The sequence below is a fragment of the Hypomesus nipponensis genome, chromosome 5 (assembly GCF_054491055.1).
Source record: "Hypomesus nipponensis isolate SF chromosome 5, ASM5449105v1, whole genome shotgun sequence".
Lineage (NCBI taxonomy): Eukaryota > Metazoa > Chordata > Actinopteri > Osmeriformes > Osmeridae > Hypomesus > Hypomesus nipponensis.
Genome location: NC_140365.1, coordinates 234292 through 255000, shown reverse-complemented (window position 1 = coordinate 255000; position 20709 = coordinate 234292).

The window sequence follows — 20709 nt, the reverse complement described above, 5'->3', positions numbered from 1 at the left end:
GGTCACTGAGTCTGGGTATTATGTACGTTGGCGAGTCAATAAGAAAATATGAGTCTAACTGCTGTGGAGAAAGGAGAAACACAGACACACCCGTGTGCAACACACAGCCCTTGCACTCGCACTAACACAAACACACAAACACACTTACACACATGCCTTCCCTCAGAGGCCCTGTCAGCCTGATCCCTGAGTTGTATTCATGAAGGAGACTCCTGGTGGTCAGGCAGCAGAGCTGAGGGCAGACAGAGCCCCTCCCCCTCTGACTCTCCTCCTTTCACCCCCAGCAGCTGGAAGGCCCAGGGTTAGGGTTAGAGAGAGTTTCAGGAGAGTTTCAGTGCCAGCGCTGCAAGCCGGAGGGGCCTGGGACGGGGGGGACAAGGGGGGTCAGGTGTAGCTGCCCGCTCAGAGGCAGGGGGGGGGGGGGGGCAGCCATAGAGAATCTTAGCTGTAATCCATATCAACCGCCTGCCAATTCATATCATGGATTTGTTTCGTATGATGATGTTTCTTCATCAAGCCCCCCCACCGCTAGTACATACCACTGATGGGTCTCAATGCCAATGCAATTGTTAGGACCATACCAAACCATCCACAAGGTGAGATTCACACAACAAATATTTACATACCAAAGCCACCCCTGAGTACACCAGGTTAATGAAGCATCAGTCTGATCAAACTGGGAGGATATCAATCAGATGCACTCCGTCTCCCAAAGACAGAGAGAAGGTTAGGCCTTCCTCCAGTGAGAGCAGGTGACAGGTGAGATGAGGGTGTGAGGGAGGAGGGGCTGGATGGGGCTGGATGGGGCCTGTGAAAGGCTGTGTGTGAGGGATGATGATTGTAGAGAAGAAAGGGGGGAAGAGGAGAGGGGAGAGAGGGACAGGGGACAGGGGGAGGAGAGGAGATGGAGGGAGGTGGAGGAGAGGAAGAAAGGGGGTGACCCATCCCCTGGGGGAGAGAGGGCCTGGAGGCAGAGCAGAGAGAGGCCCTGGGGACTGAGCTCCTGTGATGATGGTGATTGATGCAGGCACAACTCAGACACACAGGCAAATTAAAAGGCTATTTTGGAAAGTTAGGAAAGAGCAGAATGGCAGAGGGGCCAACGCCCTCCCCTCTCCTCCTCCTGTTTGGTGTCTTTAGTGTCATCAGCCCCTGACGAACAAGAGCTGTTACACGCCTTTCACTCACTCAGACTGGCCACGTCTGTGACGCTGTGTGTGTGTGTTCACATGTGTGCCTCCTTGTGTCTTGGAAGGGTTAGGGTTTGTGTCTCCTGAGGAAATCTATGGCACAGCAATAATTGATTATATCACACAGAAAAATTGCAGTGCGTGTTCTAACACATTCTTACTTTTTTATATATATAAAAATCAAGACCAATAAATAATAAACTGGTGTCCATCCTCAGTGGGTTCAGAGCTGCAGGACAGCAACACAGCCCTCCCTGAACCTTGAGATCATTTGCAGATCATTTATCCTCCATTTGATAGTAATAGATCCATGTGACCTGAGGAGGCACCCTGTGCCTGTTTGGTGGGGAAGGGGGGGCTGAGGGGGGGGGGGAAGGGGGGGGGGCTGAGGGGGGCGAGGCTGAGGGGAGGCCCAGGCTTGGGGAGGGCACACACACAGCAGAGGTCAGCCGCGTGTCAAGTGGGGAGTGGAGGCCAGCTGAGCAGCATTGTGCTCCGAAACACAGAGACCGGGGGCGGGAGATGAGGGGGCCGGGGGCAGATGAGGGGGCTGGGGGCAGATGGTGCCAAGCCAAGAGGACCTGGGGGTAAAAGCACCTGTGGCCAAGTCTCACACAAGCCAATCATTTGCCTGCTGTCCACAACCTGCCTCTGCCTCTATCTGAGCCAGACTGCCTCTATCTGAGCCAGGCTGCCTCTATCTGAGCCAAGATTCTAACCTTAACCACACCGTCCATCATGGATCAGAGACATGTTGTAATGAGACTCAAATGTGAAAACATGAATCTTCAAACAAGTTAAAAAATCACACCAAAACTGGGTTAATCTTAAGGCTAACCCTAACCCTGTCAGCATGCAGATCTGCACCCTAACCCTAACCCTGTCAGCATGCAGTTCTGCATCCTAACCCTAACCCTGTCAGCATGCAGATCTGCACCCTAACCCTAACCCTGTCAGCATGCAGTTCTGCATCCTAACCCTAACCCTGTCAGCATGCAGATCTGCACCCTAACCCTAACCCTCTCAGCATGCAGTTCTGCATCCTAACCCTAACCCTGTCAGCATGCAGTTCTGCATCCTAACCCTGTCAGCATGCAGATCTGCACCCTAACCCTAACCCTGTCAGCATGCAGTTCTGCATCCTAACCCTAACCCTGTCAGCATGCAGTTCTGCACCCTAACCCTAACCCTGTCAGCATGCAGATCTGCACCCTAACCCTAACCCTGTCAGCATGCAGATCTGCACCCTAACCCTAACCCTTTCAGCATGCAGTTCTGCATCCTAACCCTGTCAGCATGCAGTTCTGCACCCTAACCCTAACCCTGTCAGCAGGCAGTTCTGCACCCTAACCCTAACCCTGTCAGCATGCAGATCTGCACCCTAACCCTAACCCTTTCAGCATGCAGTTCTGCATCCTAACCCTAATCCTGTCAGCATGCAGATCTGCACCCTAACCCTAACCCTTTCAGCATGCAGTTCTGCATCCTAACCCTGTCAGCATGCAGTTCTGCACCCTAACCCTAACCCTGTCAGCATGCAGTTCTGCACCCTAACCCTAACCCTGTCAGCATGCAGATCTGCACCCTAACCCTAATCCTGTCAGCATGCAGTTCTGCACCCTAACCCAGAGGAGCCCTGTCTGGGTTGTCCTTCCCAGACTGCAAAGCAGAGACATCCAGGGCCTAAAGAGAGGGGGAGGGGGAGACAGTGAGGGGAGACAGACACTGGTTGTCCACGTCAGAGACACATCAGCTACGATTTTCTGTCTGTCGTCTATCTTGTGCGAAAGTGGCAAAATAAGATGTACCTGTCATTTCTCCTTGTGTTTAGTGAGTCCAGTTAACCAATTTGAGGGAAGGACCATAGTGTGTGTATAGCTGGGGGGCACACTGGAGAAAACAGATTAGCACATTAGCTTAGTGGAAGCTAAGGAGGGGCCTCTGGCTCTGCCCCAGGCTCTGCTGCCTATCAAAACATCCTCTCTCATCCAGCCTCCCCCTTCATCCTCTCCCTTCTCATCCCCTGCCCTCCTTCATCCCTTTCCAACCCTTCCCCCTCCATCTTCCTTGACATCACTGACCAGCCAATCATCATCCAGCTCTGCTTGGAATATAGTAACTTAAACTATAATAACCCTCCTCTCTTCCTCTCCTCTCTTTCTTTCCCTCCCTTCCTCACCTTGCCACTCCTCATCCTCATCCAGAGAAATATAAACAACAAATGTGAAACTTAAGCTTCAAGCATTTCACCACGTTGTTAACAACTTCACTCTCTCCACACTGGCTGGAAACGGCCTCTGAATGGTCGTGTCTCTACCAGAGTCTCAGTCTGGCATGGTGAGAGTCAACCCCCGGCTCCACGTCTCCCTGCCTCCCCCATCCCTTTGGGCCTGCATGCAGGCGTGAATGAGAAGCCACAAAATCTATACTGCGTCTTTAAAAGAAACAGGCCGGTGTCTCTGTGGGGATATTGACCCTGTCAGGAGGTTCTGGTTCAGTGAGCGCCGACTCTCCTCCGAGGTGTGGCGCTAAGGGAGGGACGAGGCACATGGAACCCAGGTGTGCTGAAGCAAGCTGTTAGATTTGGTCATTACTCCTGTAATGGTGCCTTATCGGTCAGACCTGGGGGTCAGGCGAGCCACTGCCTGGAGAGAGACGACCCAGCAGCGCTTGTCAGTCTGACGCCGGGATGATGTAAAAACAACGTCCAGCACAGCTGACAAGTCTGATGATGGATGAACGACACATCTACACACCCACACATCCACACACCCACACACCCACACATCCACACACCCACACATCCACACATCTACACGTCCACACATCCACACACCCACACATCTACACACCCACACATCCACACATCCACACACCCACACATCCACACATCTACACGTCCACACATCCACACACCCACACATCTACACACCCACACATCCACACATCCACACACCCACACATCCACACATCTACACGTCCACACATCCACACACCCACACATCCACACATCCACACATCCACACATCCACACATCTACACATCCACATGTCCACACATCCACACACCCACTGGCAGGAGTGACGGATCTGAGAGTTCCCAGAGTGGAATGAGTAAAAAGGGGGTGAACAAATAATAATAATACAAAGAAATATTACAAAAAGAATAGAAAGGGGGAGAAATGTGCTGCTGGGAGGAAGAGTGAGGAGAGATACTGTCTGTCTGATCAGACATGATAGAAGAGTGAGGAGAGATACTGTCTGTCTGATCAGACATGATAGAAGAGTGAGGAGAGATACTGTCTGTCTGATCAGACATGATAGAAGAGTGAGGAGAGATACTGTCTGTCTGATCAGACATGATAGAAGAGTGAGGAGAGATACTGTCTGTCTGATCAGATATGATAGAGGAGTGAGGAGAGATACTGTCTGTCTGATCAGACATGATAGAAGAGTGAGGAGAGATACTGTCTGTCTGATCAGACATGATAGAGGAGTGAGGAGAGATACTGTCTGTCTGATCAGACATGATAGAAGAGTGAGGAGAGATACTGTCTGTCTGATCAGACATGATAGAAGAGTAATGGGAGATACTGTCTGTCTGATCAGACATGATAGAAGAGTAATGGGAGATACTGTCTGTCTGATCAGACATGATAGAAGAGTGAGGAGAGATACTGTCTGTCTGATCAGACATGATAGAAGAGTGAGGAGAGATACTGTCTGTCTGATCAGACATGATAGAGGAGTGAGGAGAGATACTGTCTGTCTGATCAGACATGATAGAAGAGTGAGGAGAGATACTGTCTGTCTGATCAGACATGATAGAAGAGTAATGGGAGATACTGTCTGTCTGATCAGACATGATAGAAGAGTAATGGGAGATACTGTCTGTCTGATCAGACATGATAGAAGAGTGAGGAGAGATACTGTCTGTCTGATCAGACATGATAGAAGAGTGAGGAGAGATACTGTCTGTCTGATCAGATATGATAGAGGAGTGAGGAGAGATACTGTCTGTCTGATCAGATATGATAGAGGAGTGAGGAGAGATACTGTCTGTCTGATCAGACATGATAGAAGAGTGAGGAGAGATACTGTCTGTCTGATCAGACATGATAGAAGAGTGAGGAGAGATACTGTCTGTCTGATCAGACATGATAGAGGAGTGAGGAGAGATACTGTCTGTCTGATCAGACATGATAGAGGAGTGATGAGAGATACTGTCTGTCTGATCAGACATGATAGAAGAGTGAGGAGAGATACTGTCTGTCTGATCAGACATGATAGAAGAGTAATGGGAGATACTGTCTGTCTGATCAGACATGATAGAAGAGTAATGGGAGATACTGTCTGTCTGATCAGACATGATAGAAGAGTGAGGAGAGATACTGTCTGTCTGATCAGACATGATAGAAGAGTAATGGGAGATACTGTCTGTCTGATCAGACATGATAGAAGAGTAATGGGAGATACTGTCTGTCTGATCAGACATGATAGAAGAGTAATGGGAGATACTGTCTGTCTGATCAGACATGATAGAAGAGTGAGGAGAGATACTGTCTGTCTGATCAGACATGATAGAAGAGTGAGGAGAGATACTGTCTGTCTGATCAGACATGATAGAAGAGTGAGGAGAGATACTGTCTGTCTGATCAGACATGATAGAAGAGTGAGGAGAGATACTGTCTGTCTGATCAGACATGATAGAAGAGTAATGGGAGATACTGTCTGTCTGATCAGACATGATAGAAGAGTAATGGGAGATACTGTCTGTCTGATCAGACATGATAGAAGAGTGAGGAGAGATACTGTCTGTCTGATCAGACATGATAGAAGAGTGAGGAGAGATACTGTCTGTCTGATCAGATATGATAGAGGAGTGAGGAGAGATACTGTCTGTCTGATCAGATATGATAGAGGAGTGAGGAGAGATACTGTCTGTCTGATCAGACATGATAGAAGAGTGAGGAGAGATACTGTCTGTCTGATCAGACATGATAGAAGAGTGAGGAGAGATACTGTCTGTCTGATCAGACATGATAGAGGAGTGAGGAGAGATACTGTCTGTCTGATCAGACATGATAGAGGAGTGATGAGAGATACTGTCTGTCTGATCAGACATGATAGAAGAGTGAGGAGAGATACTGTCTGTCTGATCAGACATGATAGAAGAGTAATGGGAGATACTGTCTGTCTGATCAGACATGATAGAAGAGTAATGGGAGATACTGTCTGTCTGATCAGACATGATAGAAGAGTGAGGAGAGATACTGTCTGTCTGATCAGACATGATAGAAGAGTAATGGGAGATACTGTCTGTCTGATCAGACATGATAGAAGAGTAATGGGAGATACTGTCTGTCTGATCAGACATGATAGAAGAGTAATGGGAGATACTGTCTGTCTGATCAGACATGATAGAAGAGTGAGGAGAGATACTGTCTGTCTGATCAGACATGATAGAAGAGTGAGGAGAGATACTGTCTGTCTGATCAGACATGATAGAAGAGTGAGGAGAGATACTGTCTGTCTGATCAGACATGATAGAAGAGTGAGGAGAGATACTGTCTGTCTGATCAGACATGATAGAAGAGTGAGGAGAGATACTGTCTGTCTGATCAGACATGATAGAAGAGTAATGGGAGATACTGTCTGTCTGATCAGACATGATAGAAGAGTGAGGAGAGATACTGTCTGTCTGATCAGACATGATAGAAGAGTGAGGAGAGATACTGTCTGTCTGATCAGACATGATAGAAGAGTGAGGAGAGATACTGTCTGTCTGATCAGACATGATAGAAGAGTGAGGAGAGATACTGTCTGTCTGATCAGACATGATAGAAGAGTGAGGAGAGATACTGTCTGTCTGATCAGACATGATAGAAGAGTGAGGAGAGATACTGTCTGTCTGATCAGACATGATAGAAGAGTGAGGAGAGATACTGTCTGTCTGATCAGACATGATAGAAGAGTGAGGAGAGATACTGTCTGTCTGATCAGACATGATAGAAGAGTGAGGAAAGATACTGTCTGTCTGATCAGACATGATAGAAGAGTGAGGAGAGATACTGTCTGTCTGATCAGACATGATAGAAGAGTAATGGGAGATACTGTCTGTCTGATCAGACATGATAGAAGAGTGAGGAGAGATACTGTCTGTCTGATCAGACATGATAGAAGAGTGAGGAGAGATACTGTCTGTCTGATCAGATATGATAGAAGAGTGAGGAGAGATACTGTCTGTCTGATCAGACATGATAGAAGAGTGAGGAGAGATACTGTCTGTCTGATCAGACATGATAGAAGAGTGAGGAGAGATACTGTCTGTCTGATCAGACATGATAGAAGAGTGAGGAGAGATACTGTCTGTCTGATCAGATATGATAGAAGAGTGAGGAGAGATACTGTCTGTCTGATCAGACATGATAGAAGAGTGAGGAGAGATACTGTCTGTCTGATCAGACATGATAGAGGAGTGAGGAGAGATACTGTCTGTCTGATCAGACATGATAGAAGAGTGAGGAGAGATACTGTCTGTCTGATCAGACATGATAGAAGAGTAATGGGAGATACTGTCTGTCTGATCAGACATGATAGAAGAGTAATGGGAGATACTGTCTGTCTGATCAGACATGATAGAAGAGTGAGGAGAGATACTGTCTGTCTGATCAGACATGATAGAAGAGTGAGGAGAGATACTGTCTGTCTGATCAGACATGATAGAGGAGTGAGGAGAGATACTGTCTGTCTGATCAGACATGATAGAAGAGTGAGGAGAGATACTGTCTGTCTGATCAGACATGATAGAAGAGTAATGGGAGATACTGTCTGTCTGATCAGACATGATAGAAGAGTAATGGGAGATACTGTCTGTCTGATCAGACATGATAGAAGAGTGAGGAGAGATACTGTCTGTCTGATCAGACATGATAGAAGAGTGAGGAGAGATACTGTCTGTCTGATCAGATATGATAGAGGAGTGAGGAGAGATACTGTCTGTCTGATCAGATATGATAGAGGAGTGAGGAGAGATACTGTCTGTCTGATCAGACATGATAGAAGAGTGAGGAGAGATACTGTCTGTCTGATCAGACATGATAGAAGAGTGAGGAGAGATACTGTCTGTCTGATCAGACATGATAGAGGAGTGAGGAGAGATACTGTCTGTCTGATCAGACATGATAGAGGAGTGATGAGAGATACTGTCTGTCTGATCAGACATGATAGAAGAGTGAGGAGAGATACTGTCTGTCTGATCAGACATGATAGAAGAGTAATGGGAGATACTGTCTGTCTGATCAGACATGATAGAAGAGTAATGGGAGATACTGTCTGTCTGATCAGACATGATAGAAGAGTGAGGAGAGATACTGTCTGTCTGATCAGACATGATAGAAGAGTAATGGGAGATACTGTCTGTCTGATCAGACATGATAGAAGAGTAATGGGAGATACTGTCTGTCTGATCAGACATGATAGAAGAGTGAGGAGAGATACTGTCTGTCTGATCAGACATGATAGAAGAGTGAGGAGAGATACTGTCTGTCTGATCAGACATGATAGAAGAGTGAGGAGAGATACTGTCTGTCTGATCAGACATGATAGAAGAGTGAGGAGAGATACTGTCTGTCTGATCAGACATGATAGAAGAGTGAGGAGAGATACTGTCTGTCTGATCAGACATGATAGAAGAGTAATGGGAGATACTGTCTGTCTGATCAGACATGATAGAAGAGTGAGGAGAGATACTGTCTGTCTGATCAGACATGATAGAAGAGTGAGGAGAGATACTGTCTGTCTGATCAGACATGATAGAAGAGTGAGGAGAGATACTGTCTGTCTGATCAGACATGATAGAAGAGTGAGGAGAGATACTGTCTGTCTGATCAGACATGATAGAAGAGTGAGGAGAGATACTGTCTGTCTGATCAGACATGATAGAAGAGTGAGGAGAGATACTGTCTGTCTGATCAGACATGATAGAAGAGTGAGGAGAGATACTGTCTGTCTGATCAGACATGATAGAAGAGTGAGGAGAGATACTGTCTGTCTGATCAGACATGATAGAAGAGTGAGGAGAGATACTGTCTGTCTGATCAGACATGATAGAAGAGTGAGGAAAGATACTGTCTGTCTGATCAGACATGATAGAAGAGTGAGGAGAGATACTGTCTGTCTGATCAGACATGATAGAAGAGTAATGGGAGATACTGTCTGTCTGATCAGATATGATAGAAGAGTGATGAGAGATACTGTCTGTCTGATCAGATATGATAGAAGAGTAATGGGAGATACTGTCTGTCTGATCAGATATGATAGAAGAGTAATGGGAGATACTGTCTGTGTGATCAGACATGATAGAAGAGTGAGGAGAGATACTGTCTGTCTGATCAGACATGATAGAAGAGTGAGGAGAGATACTGTCTGTCTGATCAGACATGATAGAAGAGTGAGGAGAGATACTGTCTGTCTGATCAGACATGATAGAAGAGTACTGGGAGATACTGTCTGTCTGATCAGACATGATAGAAGAGTGAGGAGAGATACTGTCTGTCTGATCAGACATGATAGAAGAGTGAGGAGAGATACTGTCTGTCTGATCAGATATGATAGAAGAGTGAGGAGAGATACTGTCTGTCTGATCAGACATGATAGAAGAGTGAGGAGAGATACTGTCTGTCTGATCAGATATGATAGAAGAGTGAGGAGAGATACTGTCTGTCTGATCAGATATGATAGAGGAGTGAGGAGAGATACTGTCTGTCTGATCAGACATGATAGAAGAGTGAGGAGAGATACTGTCTGTCTGATCAGACATGATAGAGGAGTGAGGAGAGATACTGTCTGTCTGATCAGACATGATAGAAGAGTGAGGAGAGATACTGTCTGTCTGATCAGATATGATAGAGGAGTGAGGAGAGATACTGTCTGTCTGATCAGACATGATAGAAGAGTGAGGAGAGATACTGTCTGTCTGATCAGATATGATAGAGGAGTGAGGAGAGATACTGTCTGTCTGATCAGACATGATAGAAGAGTGAGGAGAGATACTGTCTGTCTGATCAGATATGATAGAGGAGTGAGGAGAGATACTGTCTGTCTGATCAGACATGATAGAAGAGTAATGGGAGATACTGTCTGTCTGATCAGACATGATAGAAGAGTGAGGAGAGATACTGTCTGTCTGATCAGACATGATAGAAGAGTAATGGGAGATACTGTCTGTCTGATCAGACATGATAGAAGAGTAATGGGAGATACTGTCTGTCTGATCAGACATTATAGAAGAGTGAGGAGAGATACTGTCTGTCTGATCAGATATGATAGAGGAGTGAGGAGAGATACTGTCTGTCTGATCAGACATGATAGAAGAGTGAGGAGAGATACTGTCTGTCTGATCAGATATGATAGAGGAGTGAGGAGAGATACTGTCTGTCTGATCAGACATGATAGAAGAGTAATGGGAGATACTGTCTGTCTGATCAGACATGATAGAAGAGTGAGGAGAGATACTGTCTGTCTGATCAGACATGATAGAAGAGTAATGGGAGATACTGTCTGTCTGATCAGACATGATAGAAGAGTAATGGGAGATACTGTCTGTCTGATCAGACATGATAGAAGAGTGAGGAGAGATACTGTCTGTCTGATCAGATATGATAGAGGAGTGATGAGAGATACTGTCTGTCTGATCAGACATGATAGAAGAGTGAGGAGAGATACTGTCTGTCTGATCAGATATGATAGAAGAGTAATGGGAGATACTGTCTGTCTGATCAGACATGATAGAAGAGTAATGGGAGATACTGTCTGTCTGATCAGACATGATAGAAGAGTAATGGGAGATACTGTCTGTCTGATCAGACATGATAGAAGAGTGAGGAGAGATACTGTCTGTCTGATCAGACATGATAGAAGAGTGAGGAGAGATACTGTCTGTCTGATCAGACATGATAGAAGAGTGAGGAGAGATACTGTCTGTCTGATCAGACATGATAGAAGAGTAATGGGAGATACTGTCTGTCTGATCAGACATGATAGAAGAGTAATGGGAGATACTGTCTGTCTGATCAGACATGATAGAAGAGTGAGGAGAGATACTGTCTGTCTGATCAGATATGATAGAGGAGTGATGAGAGATACTGTCTGTCTGATCAGACATGATAGAAGAGTGAGGAGAGATACTGTCTGTCTGATCAGATATGATAGAAGAGTAATGGGAGATACTGTCTGTCTGATCAGACATGATAGAAGAGTAATGGGAGATACTGTCTGTCTGATCAGACATGATAGAAGAGTAATGGGAGATACTGTCTGTCTGATCAGACATGATAGAAGAGTGAGGAGAGATACTGTCTGTCTGATCAGATATGATAGAAGAGTAATGGGAGATACTGTCTGTCTGATCAGACATGATAGAAGAGTGAGGAGAGATACTGTCTGTCTGATCAGATATGATAGAAGAGTAATGGGAGATACTGTCTGTCTGATCAGACATGATAGAAGAGTGAGGAGAGATACTGTCTGTCTGATCAGATATGATAGAAGAGTAATGGGAGATACTGTCTGTCTGATCAGACATGATAGAAGAGTAATGGGAGATACTGTCTGTCTGATCAGACATGATAGAAGAGTGAGGAGAGATACTGTCTGTCTGATCAGATATGATAGAAGAGTAATGGGAGATACTGTCTGTCTGATCAGACATGATAGAAGAGTAATGGGAGATACTGTCTGTCTGATCAGACATGATAGAAGAGTAATGGGAGATACTGTCTGTCTGATCAGACATGATAGAAGAGTAATGGGAGATACTGTCTGTCTGATCAGACATGATAGAAGAGTGAGGAGAGATACTGTCTGTCTGATCAGACATGATAGAAGAGTGAGGAGAGATACTGTCTGTCTGATCAGACATGATAGAAGAGTGAGGAGAGATACTGTCTGTCTGATCAGACATGATAGAAGAGTAATGGGAGATACTGTCTGTCTGATCAGACATGATAGAAGAGTAATGGGAGATACTGTCTGTCTGATCAGACATGATAGAAGAGTAATGGGAGATACTGTCTGTCAGATCAGACATGATAGAAGAGTAATGGGAGATACTGTCTGTCTGATCAGACATGATAGAAGAGTGAGGAGAGATACTGTCTGTCTGATCAGACATGATAGAAGAGTGAGGAGAGATACTGTCTGTCTGATCAGATATGATAGAGGAGTAATGGGAGATACTGTCTGTCTGATCAGACATGATAGAAGAGTGAGGAGAGATACTGTCTGTCTGATCAGACATGATAGAAGAGTGAGGAGAGATACTGTCTGTCTGATCAGACATGATAGAAGAGTGAGGAGAGATACTGTCTGTCTGATCAGACATGATAGAAGAGTGAGGAGAGATCAGAGTCCTGATCGCACTGTGGCGTGTGCTGGTGTGTGTCTTAGTGTGTTTGTGATCATGTTTTCTGTTGGTAACACGTATCTGTAAGAGTATGAATGTGTGTGTTTTCATGCACACTCACGCACGCACAGTGTACATATGTGTGCATGCATGTGTTGATCTGAGTGTGTTGACAGGGCTGGAGGAAGGCCCAGGGGAGGGGACAGCAATCTTAACGACTTTTTGAATGAGATAAATGGCTTACAGATGGCCCACTCAATATATTCAAATGAGACATGCAAAGCAGGGGGCAGGGCTACCAGGGGGCGGGGCTAACAAAACCCACATCTGCGGTCATCTCCCTGCAGTCTGGAACCCTAACCATAACCCTGCAGTCTGGAGCCCTAACCCTGCAGTCTGGAGCCCTAACCCTGCAGTCTGGAGCCCTAACCCTGCAGTCTGGAGCCCTAACCCTGCAGTCTGGAGCCCTAACCCTGCAGTCTGGAGCCCTAACACTAACCCTGCAGTCTGGAGCCCTAACACTAACCCTGCAGTCTGGAGCCCTAACCCTGCAGTCTGGAGCCCTAACCCTGCAGTCTGGAGCCCTAACACTAACCCTGCAGTCTGGAGCCCTAACCCTGCAGTCTGGAGCCCTAACACTAACCCTGCAGTCTGGAGCCCTAACCCTAACCCTGCAGTCTGGAGCCCTAACCCTGCAGTCTGGAGCCCTAACCCTAACCCTGCAGTCTGGAGCCCTAACCCTAACCCTGCAGTCTGGAGCCCTAACCCTGCAGTCTGGAGCCCTAACCCTGCAGTCTGGAGCCCTAACCCTAACCCTGCAGTCTGGAGCCCTAACCCTGCAGTCTGGAGCCCTAACCCTAACCCTGCAGTCTGGAGCCCTAACACTAACCCTGCAGTCTGGAGCCCTAACCCTAACCCTGCAGTCTGGAGCCCTAACCCTAACCCTGCAGTCTGGAGCCCTAACCCTGCAGTCTGGAGCCCTAACCCTGCAGTCTGGAGCCCTAACCCTGCAGTCTGGAGCCCTAACCCTAACCCTGCAGTCTGGAGCCCTAACCCTAACCCTGCAGTCTGGAGCCCTAACCCTAACCCTGCAGTCTGGAGCCCTAACCCTAACCCTGCAGTCTGGAGCCCTAACCCTAACTCTGCAGTCTGGAGCCCTAACCCTAACCCTGCAGTCTGGAGCCCTAACCCTGCAGTCTGGAGCCCTAACCCTGCAGTCTGGAGCCCTAACCCTAACCCTGCAGTCTGGAGCCCTAACCCTGCAGTCTGGAGCCCTAACCCTGCAGTCTGGAGCCCTAACCCTAACCCTGCAGTCTGGAGCCCTAACCCTGCAGTCTGGAGCCCTAACCCTGCAGTCTGGAGCCCTAACCCTAACCCTGCAGTCTGGAGCCCTAACCCTAACCCTGCAGTCTGGAGCCCTAACCCTAACCCTGCAGTCTGGAGCCCTAACCCTGCAGTCTGGAGCCCTAACCCTGCAGTCTGGAGCCCTAACCCTAACCCTGCAGTCTGGAGCCCTAACCCTGCAGTCTGGAGCCCTAACCCTAACCCTGCAGTCTGGAGCCCTAACACTAACCCTGCAGTCTGGAGCCCTAACCCTAACCCTGCAGTCTGGAGCCCTAACCCTAACCCTGCAGTCTGGAGCCCTAACCCTGCAGTCTGGAGCCCTAACCCTGCAGTCTGGAGCCCTAACCCTGCAGTCTGGAGCCCTAACCCTAACCCTGCAGTCTGGAGCCCTAACCCTAACCCTGCAGTCTGGAGCCCTAACCCTAACCCTGCAGTCTGGAGCCCTAACCCTAACCCTGCAGTCTGGAGCCCTAACCCTAACTCTGCAGTCTGGAGCCCTAACCCTAACCCTGCAGTCTGGAGCCCTAACCCTGCAGTCTGGAGCCCTAACCCTGCAGTCTGGAGCCCTAACCCTAACCCTGCAGTCTGGAGCCCTAACCCTGCAGTCTGGAGCCCTAACCCTGCAGTCTGGAGCCCTAACCCTAACCCTGCAGTCTGGAGCCCTAACCCTGCAGTCTGGAGCCCTAACCCTGCAGTCTGGAGCCCTAACCCTAACCCTGCAGTCTGGAGCCCTAACCCTGCAGTCTGGAGCCCTAACCCTGCAGTCTGGAGCCCTAACCCTAACCCTGCAGTCTGGAGCCCTAACCCTGCAGTCTGGAGCCCTAACACTAACCCACCAGGTCTGGTACATCCACAGACCTGTGAAACTATCCTGTGTCGAGTGTCCTATTCAAATTCAGACTCTCTTTTTTGATGAAACACTTAAACAGACAAAGACACTCTGGCATTACAGAGGCTAGCCCGTGAAAACAGACATATTTATTTTCTGACAGTTTAGAGAACGTGAGATTTGTCGAGCAGAACCTGATGGGCTCACAGCTGTGTTGATGCTGATTCCAGTAAAAGTACCCAGGGGTCAGGGCCAGAGGTGGAAGGTCAGGGAGAGGCCAGCCATGGCATAGTGGAGGATGTGAGTTAGGGCTGGAGAGGGTTGTTTACCAGAGTGATGTGGAGGTAACCTCACATGTCACAGATCCTCAATGTCAATCTGTCGCCACAAGAACCTTCTCCCCTCCTCCTCTCCCAAACCTCCCTCCCTCCCTCCCTCTCTCTCCCTCCCCCCTCCGTCTCTCTCCCCCCTCTCCCTCCCCCCTCCCTCCCTTTCCCTCCCCCCTCCCTCAAGCCCTCCCCCCTCCTCCCTCCCTCCCTCCCCCCTCCCCTCTCCCTACCTCCCCTCTCTCTCTCTCCCTCCCCCCTCCCTCCCTCCCTCCCTCCCTCCCTCCCTCCCTCCCTCCCTCCCTCCCTCCCTCCCTCCCTCCCTCCCTCCCTCCCTCCCTCCCTCCCTCCCCTCTCTCTCCCTCCCCCCTCCGTCTCCCTCTCCCTCTTTCCTCCTTTCCCTCCCTCCCTCCCTCCCCCCTCCGCTCTCTCTCCCTCCCCCCTCTCTATCTCTCTCTCCTTCCTCCCTGTGTCCGTCTCTCATCCCTCCATCCTCCCCTCCCTTCCCCTCTGGCTTTGCTACCCTCTATCCTGGACTGACTACATCAACCCTTACACGGCCGACCTTGTGCTCTGCACCAGGCTGGTAAACAGCTTACAATATAAGGGGAAAAAATGGATGAAGTTTTATTTTTGAGATAAAGGGTTTCTGAATGAATCACGAAAGGCACGTATGAAAATATATAACAACAATAATACAATAAATAAAATATATAACACAGAAGTCCTAAAGCTAAGCTTGGTCCACACATTCCAGACCGGACTGATATTCAATCACTGATACATTCTATTTACCCACAGTTCACCTTTCACATTGGGCCGGAGGGAAGAAGCACAAATGCGATTATCATGAAGAATTAATCCGGAGATGAGCACAGGGTAATGTATGGTAATTATCCGACAGGATATTCTTACACAGCGATTAGCATATCAGGGGTAGCAGGCAGGCAGGGAGGGCAGAGAGGAGGGAAGAAAGAACACTGGCTGCTGATAAGAAGCATGCTTGTTTTTTATGTTGATGAAAAATGTGGATAGGATGGCTGAAGGCGGTATTTTGACACACGGGCATGTGAACACTCTCTCCCTTCTCTCCCTCCCCCTCCCTCTCTCTTTCCCCTCTTTCTCCCTCCCTCTCTCTCTCTCTCCCTCCCCCCTCTCTCTCTCTCTTTCCCTCCCTCTCTCTCTCTCTCCCTCCCCCCTCTCTCTCTCTCCCTCCCCCCTCTCTCTCTCTCCCTCCCCCCTCTCCCTCCCCCCTCTCTCTTTCCCTCCCTCTCTCTCTCTCTCCCTCCCCCCTCTCTCTCTCTCCCTCCCCCCTCTCTCTCCCTCCCCCCTCTCCCTCCCCCTCTCTCTCTTTCCCTCCCTCTCTCATGTCTGATCTCGCTCATCCACTCACTCTCCGGCTAGCCGTTTCTTCACTATACAACCACACACACACACACACACACACAACCACACACACACACACACACATCTTGTCAGTAGTCATGAAGAGAGGCCTTGTCAGGCAGGAGTTAGTTCCTGTTTCTTATACTCTGACAGACAAAATACATGCACACACACTCAGCACACACACACACTCTCATACAACAGAAGCACTGAGGTCAGTACGAGGCTGCTGAAAGAGCTGCCACTGCTTATTGTGTTCAACATACTCAATACACACACACACACTCACACACACACTCACACACACACACACACACACACACTCACACACACTCACTCACACACACACACTCACTCACACACACACACACTCACACACACACTCACACACACACACACTCATGCCACCACTGAAATACACATTGGCACTCAGACACAGACATACAGCACATGCTGTCTTGAGTCTACATCACCCTGTTTGTCAACATCCTCCATGGCCCAGTGCACTGTAGTCTCTAGGTCTGGGTACAGGTCTGCTGGATCGGTATATTGACTGAGGCTCCTTATCCCAGAATAATAGTGCTCTGATGGGGGCGTCTCAACATCATCACTCTACAGCAGAGCATGTGTGATGGTGGTTACAGCACGACACCACAGCAACATGAATCATTATCTGTTCAAAAGAAGAATGCTGTGCGATGTGTAGTGGTTAATCGAAGGGAAAATAATGTGTTGTTGTATGAGAACACACGCATGCTGGCTCTTTATTAATAGGATTTCTTTATTCAGTCGATTTTTTTCCGTCCCTCTATTCTGTCTCTGATTTACAGTATGTCACCAAGGTCCCTCTTGAGACCTGCTGGGATTGTCTCTCAATGCCTCAAATCTGGGGGTGGTGTTGAGCTGCTGGGGTGGGTCAGGGTGGGTCAGGGTGGGTCAGGGTGGGTTAGGGTGGGTCAGGGTGGGTCAGGGTGGGTTAGGGTGGGTCAAGGTGGGTCAAGGTGGGTCGGGGTGGGTCAGGGTGGGTCAGGGTGGGTCAGGGTGGGTCAAGGTGGGTCAGGGTGGGTCAGGGTGGGTCAGGGTGGGTCAAGGTGGGTCAGGGTGGGTCAGGGTGGGTCAGGGTGGGTCAGGGTGGGTCAAGGTGGGTCAGGGTGGGTCAGGGTGGGTCAAGGTGGGTCAGGGTGGGTCAGGGTGGGTCAAGGTGGGTCAGGGTGGGTCAGGGTGGGTTAGGGTGGGTCAGGGTGGGTCAAGGTGGGTCAGGGTGCGTTCGGCCATGCAGGACACCAGTCTGTTTTGTGAGGCATCTGGGGGCCTGACCCTAACCCTGACCCTAACCCTTTGTGAGGCATCTGGGTGCCTAACCCTAACCCTGACCCTAACCCTAACCCAAAGATCTCTTTGTCTCTCTAACCCTAACCCTAACCTGGCACTGAAACTCCTAACACTCTACCAGGTGGCACACAGTCCTCTCTCAGCAGGACGACAGGAACACACACATACACACAGGAACACACACATACACACAGGAACACACACATACACACACACCCTCTACCTGGATGTTGTTCAGGTTGTAGGGTTTTGTAGACTGCTGATGAGGGAAGGGCTTGGTTCTGCTGAGGGCATGGGCTGATTGGTCGGCTGAGGGAAATGAGGGGCTTGGCTCTGCTAAGGGCATGTGCTGATTGGTCGGCTGAGGGAAATGAGGGCTCCATTTGCTTATTGGTTTGCTGTCGCCCCACTTCTCTGCCCTGAAAAGTTGCTGAAGTGTGTCCTTTCTCAATGGCCTTCAGAGCTTCTGACTGTGAGGACAGGTGGTGCAGGTGTGTGTGTGGGTGTGTCTGTGTGTGTGTGTCTGTGTGTATGTGCGGGGGGGGGATGTCTAACCCTTGCTTAACAATGCCTCCTGCCAAGGAACCACTTACTTACTGTGTCAGACTCAGAACCCAGAAAGAGACTGGAAGATTTCAGAAATCTTTGGGTTAGGGTTAGGGTTAGAAAGACAAAGAGATCTTTGTCTTTCTCAAACAGACATTTATCTGTCATTATTATATTCACTGCATTCAGACTTGTGTGTAACACGTTTAATAACTGTGATGCCCAGTTATCGAGCATCAGGCCAGCTCAGCATGACCCTCAGGTCACAGTGTGCTCCACCAGGCTGACCCTCAGGTCACAGTGTGCTCCACCAGGCTGACCCTCAGGTCACAGTGTGCTCCACCAGGCTGACCCTCAGGTCACAGTGTGCTCCACCAGGCTGACCCTCAGGTCACAGTGTGCTCCACCAGGCTGACCCTCAGGTCACAGTGTGCTCCACCAGGCTGACCCTCAGGTCACAGTGTGCTCCACCAGGCTGACCCTCAGGTCACAGTGTGCTCCACCAGGCTGACCCTCAGGTCACAGTGTGCTCCACCAGGCTGACCCTCAGGTCACAGTGTGCTCCACCAGGCTGACCCTCAGGTCACAGTGTGCTCCACCAGGCTGACCCTCAGGTCACAGTGTGCTCCACCAGGCTGACCCTCAGGTCACAGTGTGCTCCACCAGGCTGTGATGACGGGTTTACTGTGGTGGGTCCTTGTTCTCCAGGACTCTGAGGTAAAACGTCCACTAACAGATCCACAGAGAGGAACTGTTGGTACTTTGTATTGTTTATGTCTATATTTCTGCCTTCTGTGGAACTTCCACACTCCAGCATGTGTTAATCAACGTTAATTGGCTTTAATTAGCTTATAGTAATTAATTTTGTTTATTTGTGTAAATGGTCCCACTGGGTTGCCTGTTCATCTCGTTAAGGCCAATTAGCTGCAATTAACACTCGCTAATGAGATGGATTTGGAGTCCAAAACAAACAGTGTGCACCCTGGCTGTCCAGGCTGTTCTGGCCTCTTGTGAGAGAGAGGCCAGGTGAGGGCAGCACCCTGGGGGGCTGAGGAGTAACTCCCCTCTGCTTACTGGGGCCTCTCTCTCTCTGTGTCTCTCTCTCTGTGTGTGTGTCTCTCTCTCTCTCTCTCTCTCTCTCTCTCTCTCTGTGTCTCTCTCTGTGTGTCTCTCACTCTCTCTCTCTCTCTCTCTCTCTCTCTCTCTCTCTCTCTCTCACTCTCTCTCTCTCTCTCTCTCTCTCTCTCTCTCTCTCTCTCTCTCTCTCTGTGTTTTAGGTCTCTGTGAAGAGACCTAAACTAAACGGTTTTGTTACTCTTGGTTTCTCTTTTCCTTGTGGAGAGGATGCTTCTGTGTGTGTGTGCCACAACATCAATTGATATTTTATTTTCAGTACATCATTCGTATACCTATTAATTCATTGCATGTCAGTGTTTATACAATCCTATATTACAGTCATAGATTCCCTGTTTTCAAAGCAGAGGTTGCTGTACACATGTAGCATATGGAGGTGTACCAGCAACCCTGTCCTCTGTACCAGCACCCTGCTGTCCTCTGTACCAGCACCCTGCTGTCCTCTGTACCAGCACCCTGCTGTCCTCTGTACCAGCACCCTGCTGTCCTCTGTACCAGCACCCTGTCCTCTGTACCAGCACCCTGCTGTCCTCTGTACCAGCACCCTGCTGTCCTCTGTACCAGCACCCTGTCCTCTGTACCAGCACCCTGCTGTCCTCTGTACCAGCACCCTGCTGTCCTCTGTACCAGCACCCTGCTGTCCTCTGTACCAGCACCCTGCTGTCCTCTGTACCAGCACCCTGCTGTCCTCTGTACCAGCACCCTGCTGTCCTCTGTACCAGCACCCTGTCCTCTGTACCAGCACCCTGCTGTCCTCTGTACCAGCACCCTGTCCTCTGTACCAGCACCCTGTCCTCTGTACCAGCACCCTGCTGTCCTCTGTACCAGCACCCTGTCCTCTGTACCAGCACCCTGTCCTCTGTACCAGCACCTACATACTAAATGTATGTTGTTTTTTTGTCACTATGTTTTTTCACTATTTACTAAATAGCCTATTTTTTCATTTGTAATTGCTTGTGTTTGTGTGTATATATGTATGATGGAGAGGGGGTTACAAAATTAAACAGTGTAGAACTGTTTTATTGTAATTACTGTGATTATTATGTTTGCTTATTCCATGTTGAAACTATGTTGTATGTGTCGTATTTGCTATGAGAACGTGTTCTCAATCTAGCCTACCTGGCTAAATAAAGGTGAAATAAAAAAATAAAGGGGTCTTTTTACACAACTTATTTCCATTTTCTTACAATTTGGTCATACTGCTGGGTGTTGATATCTC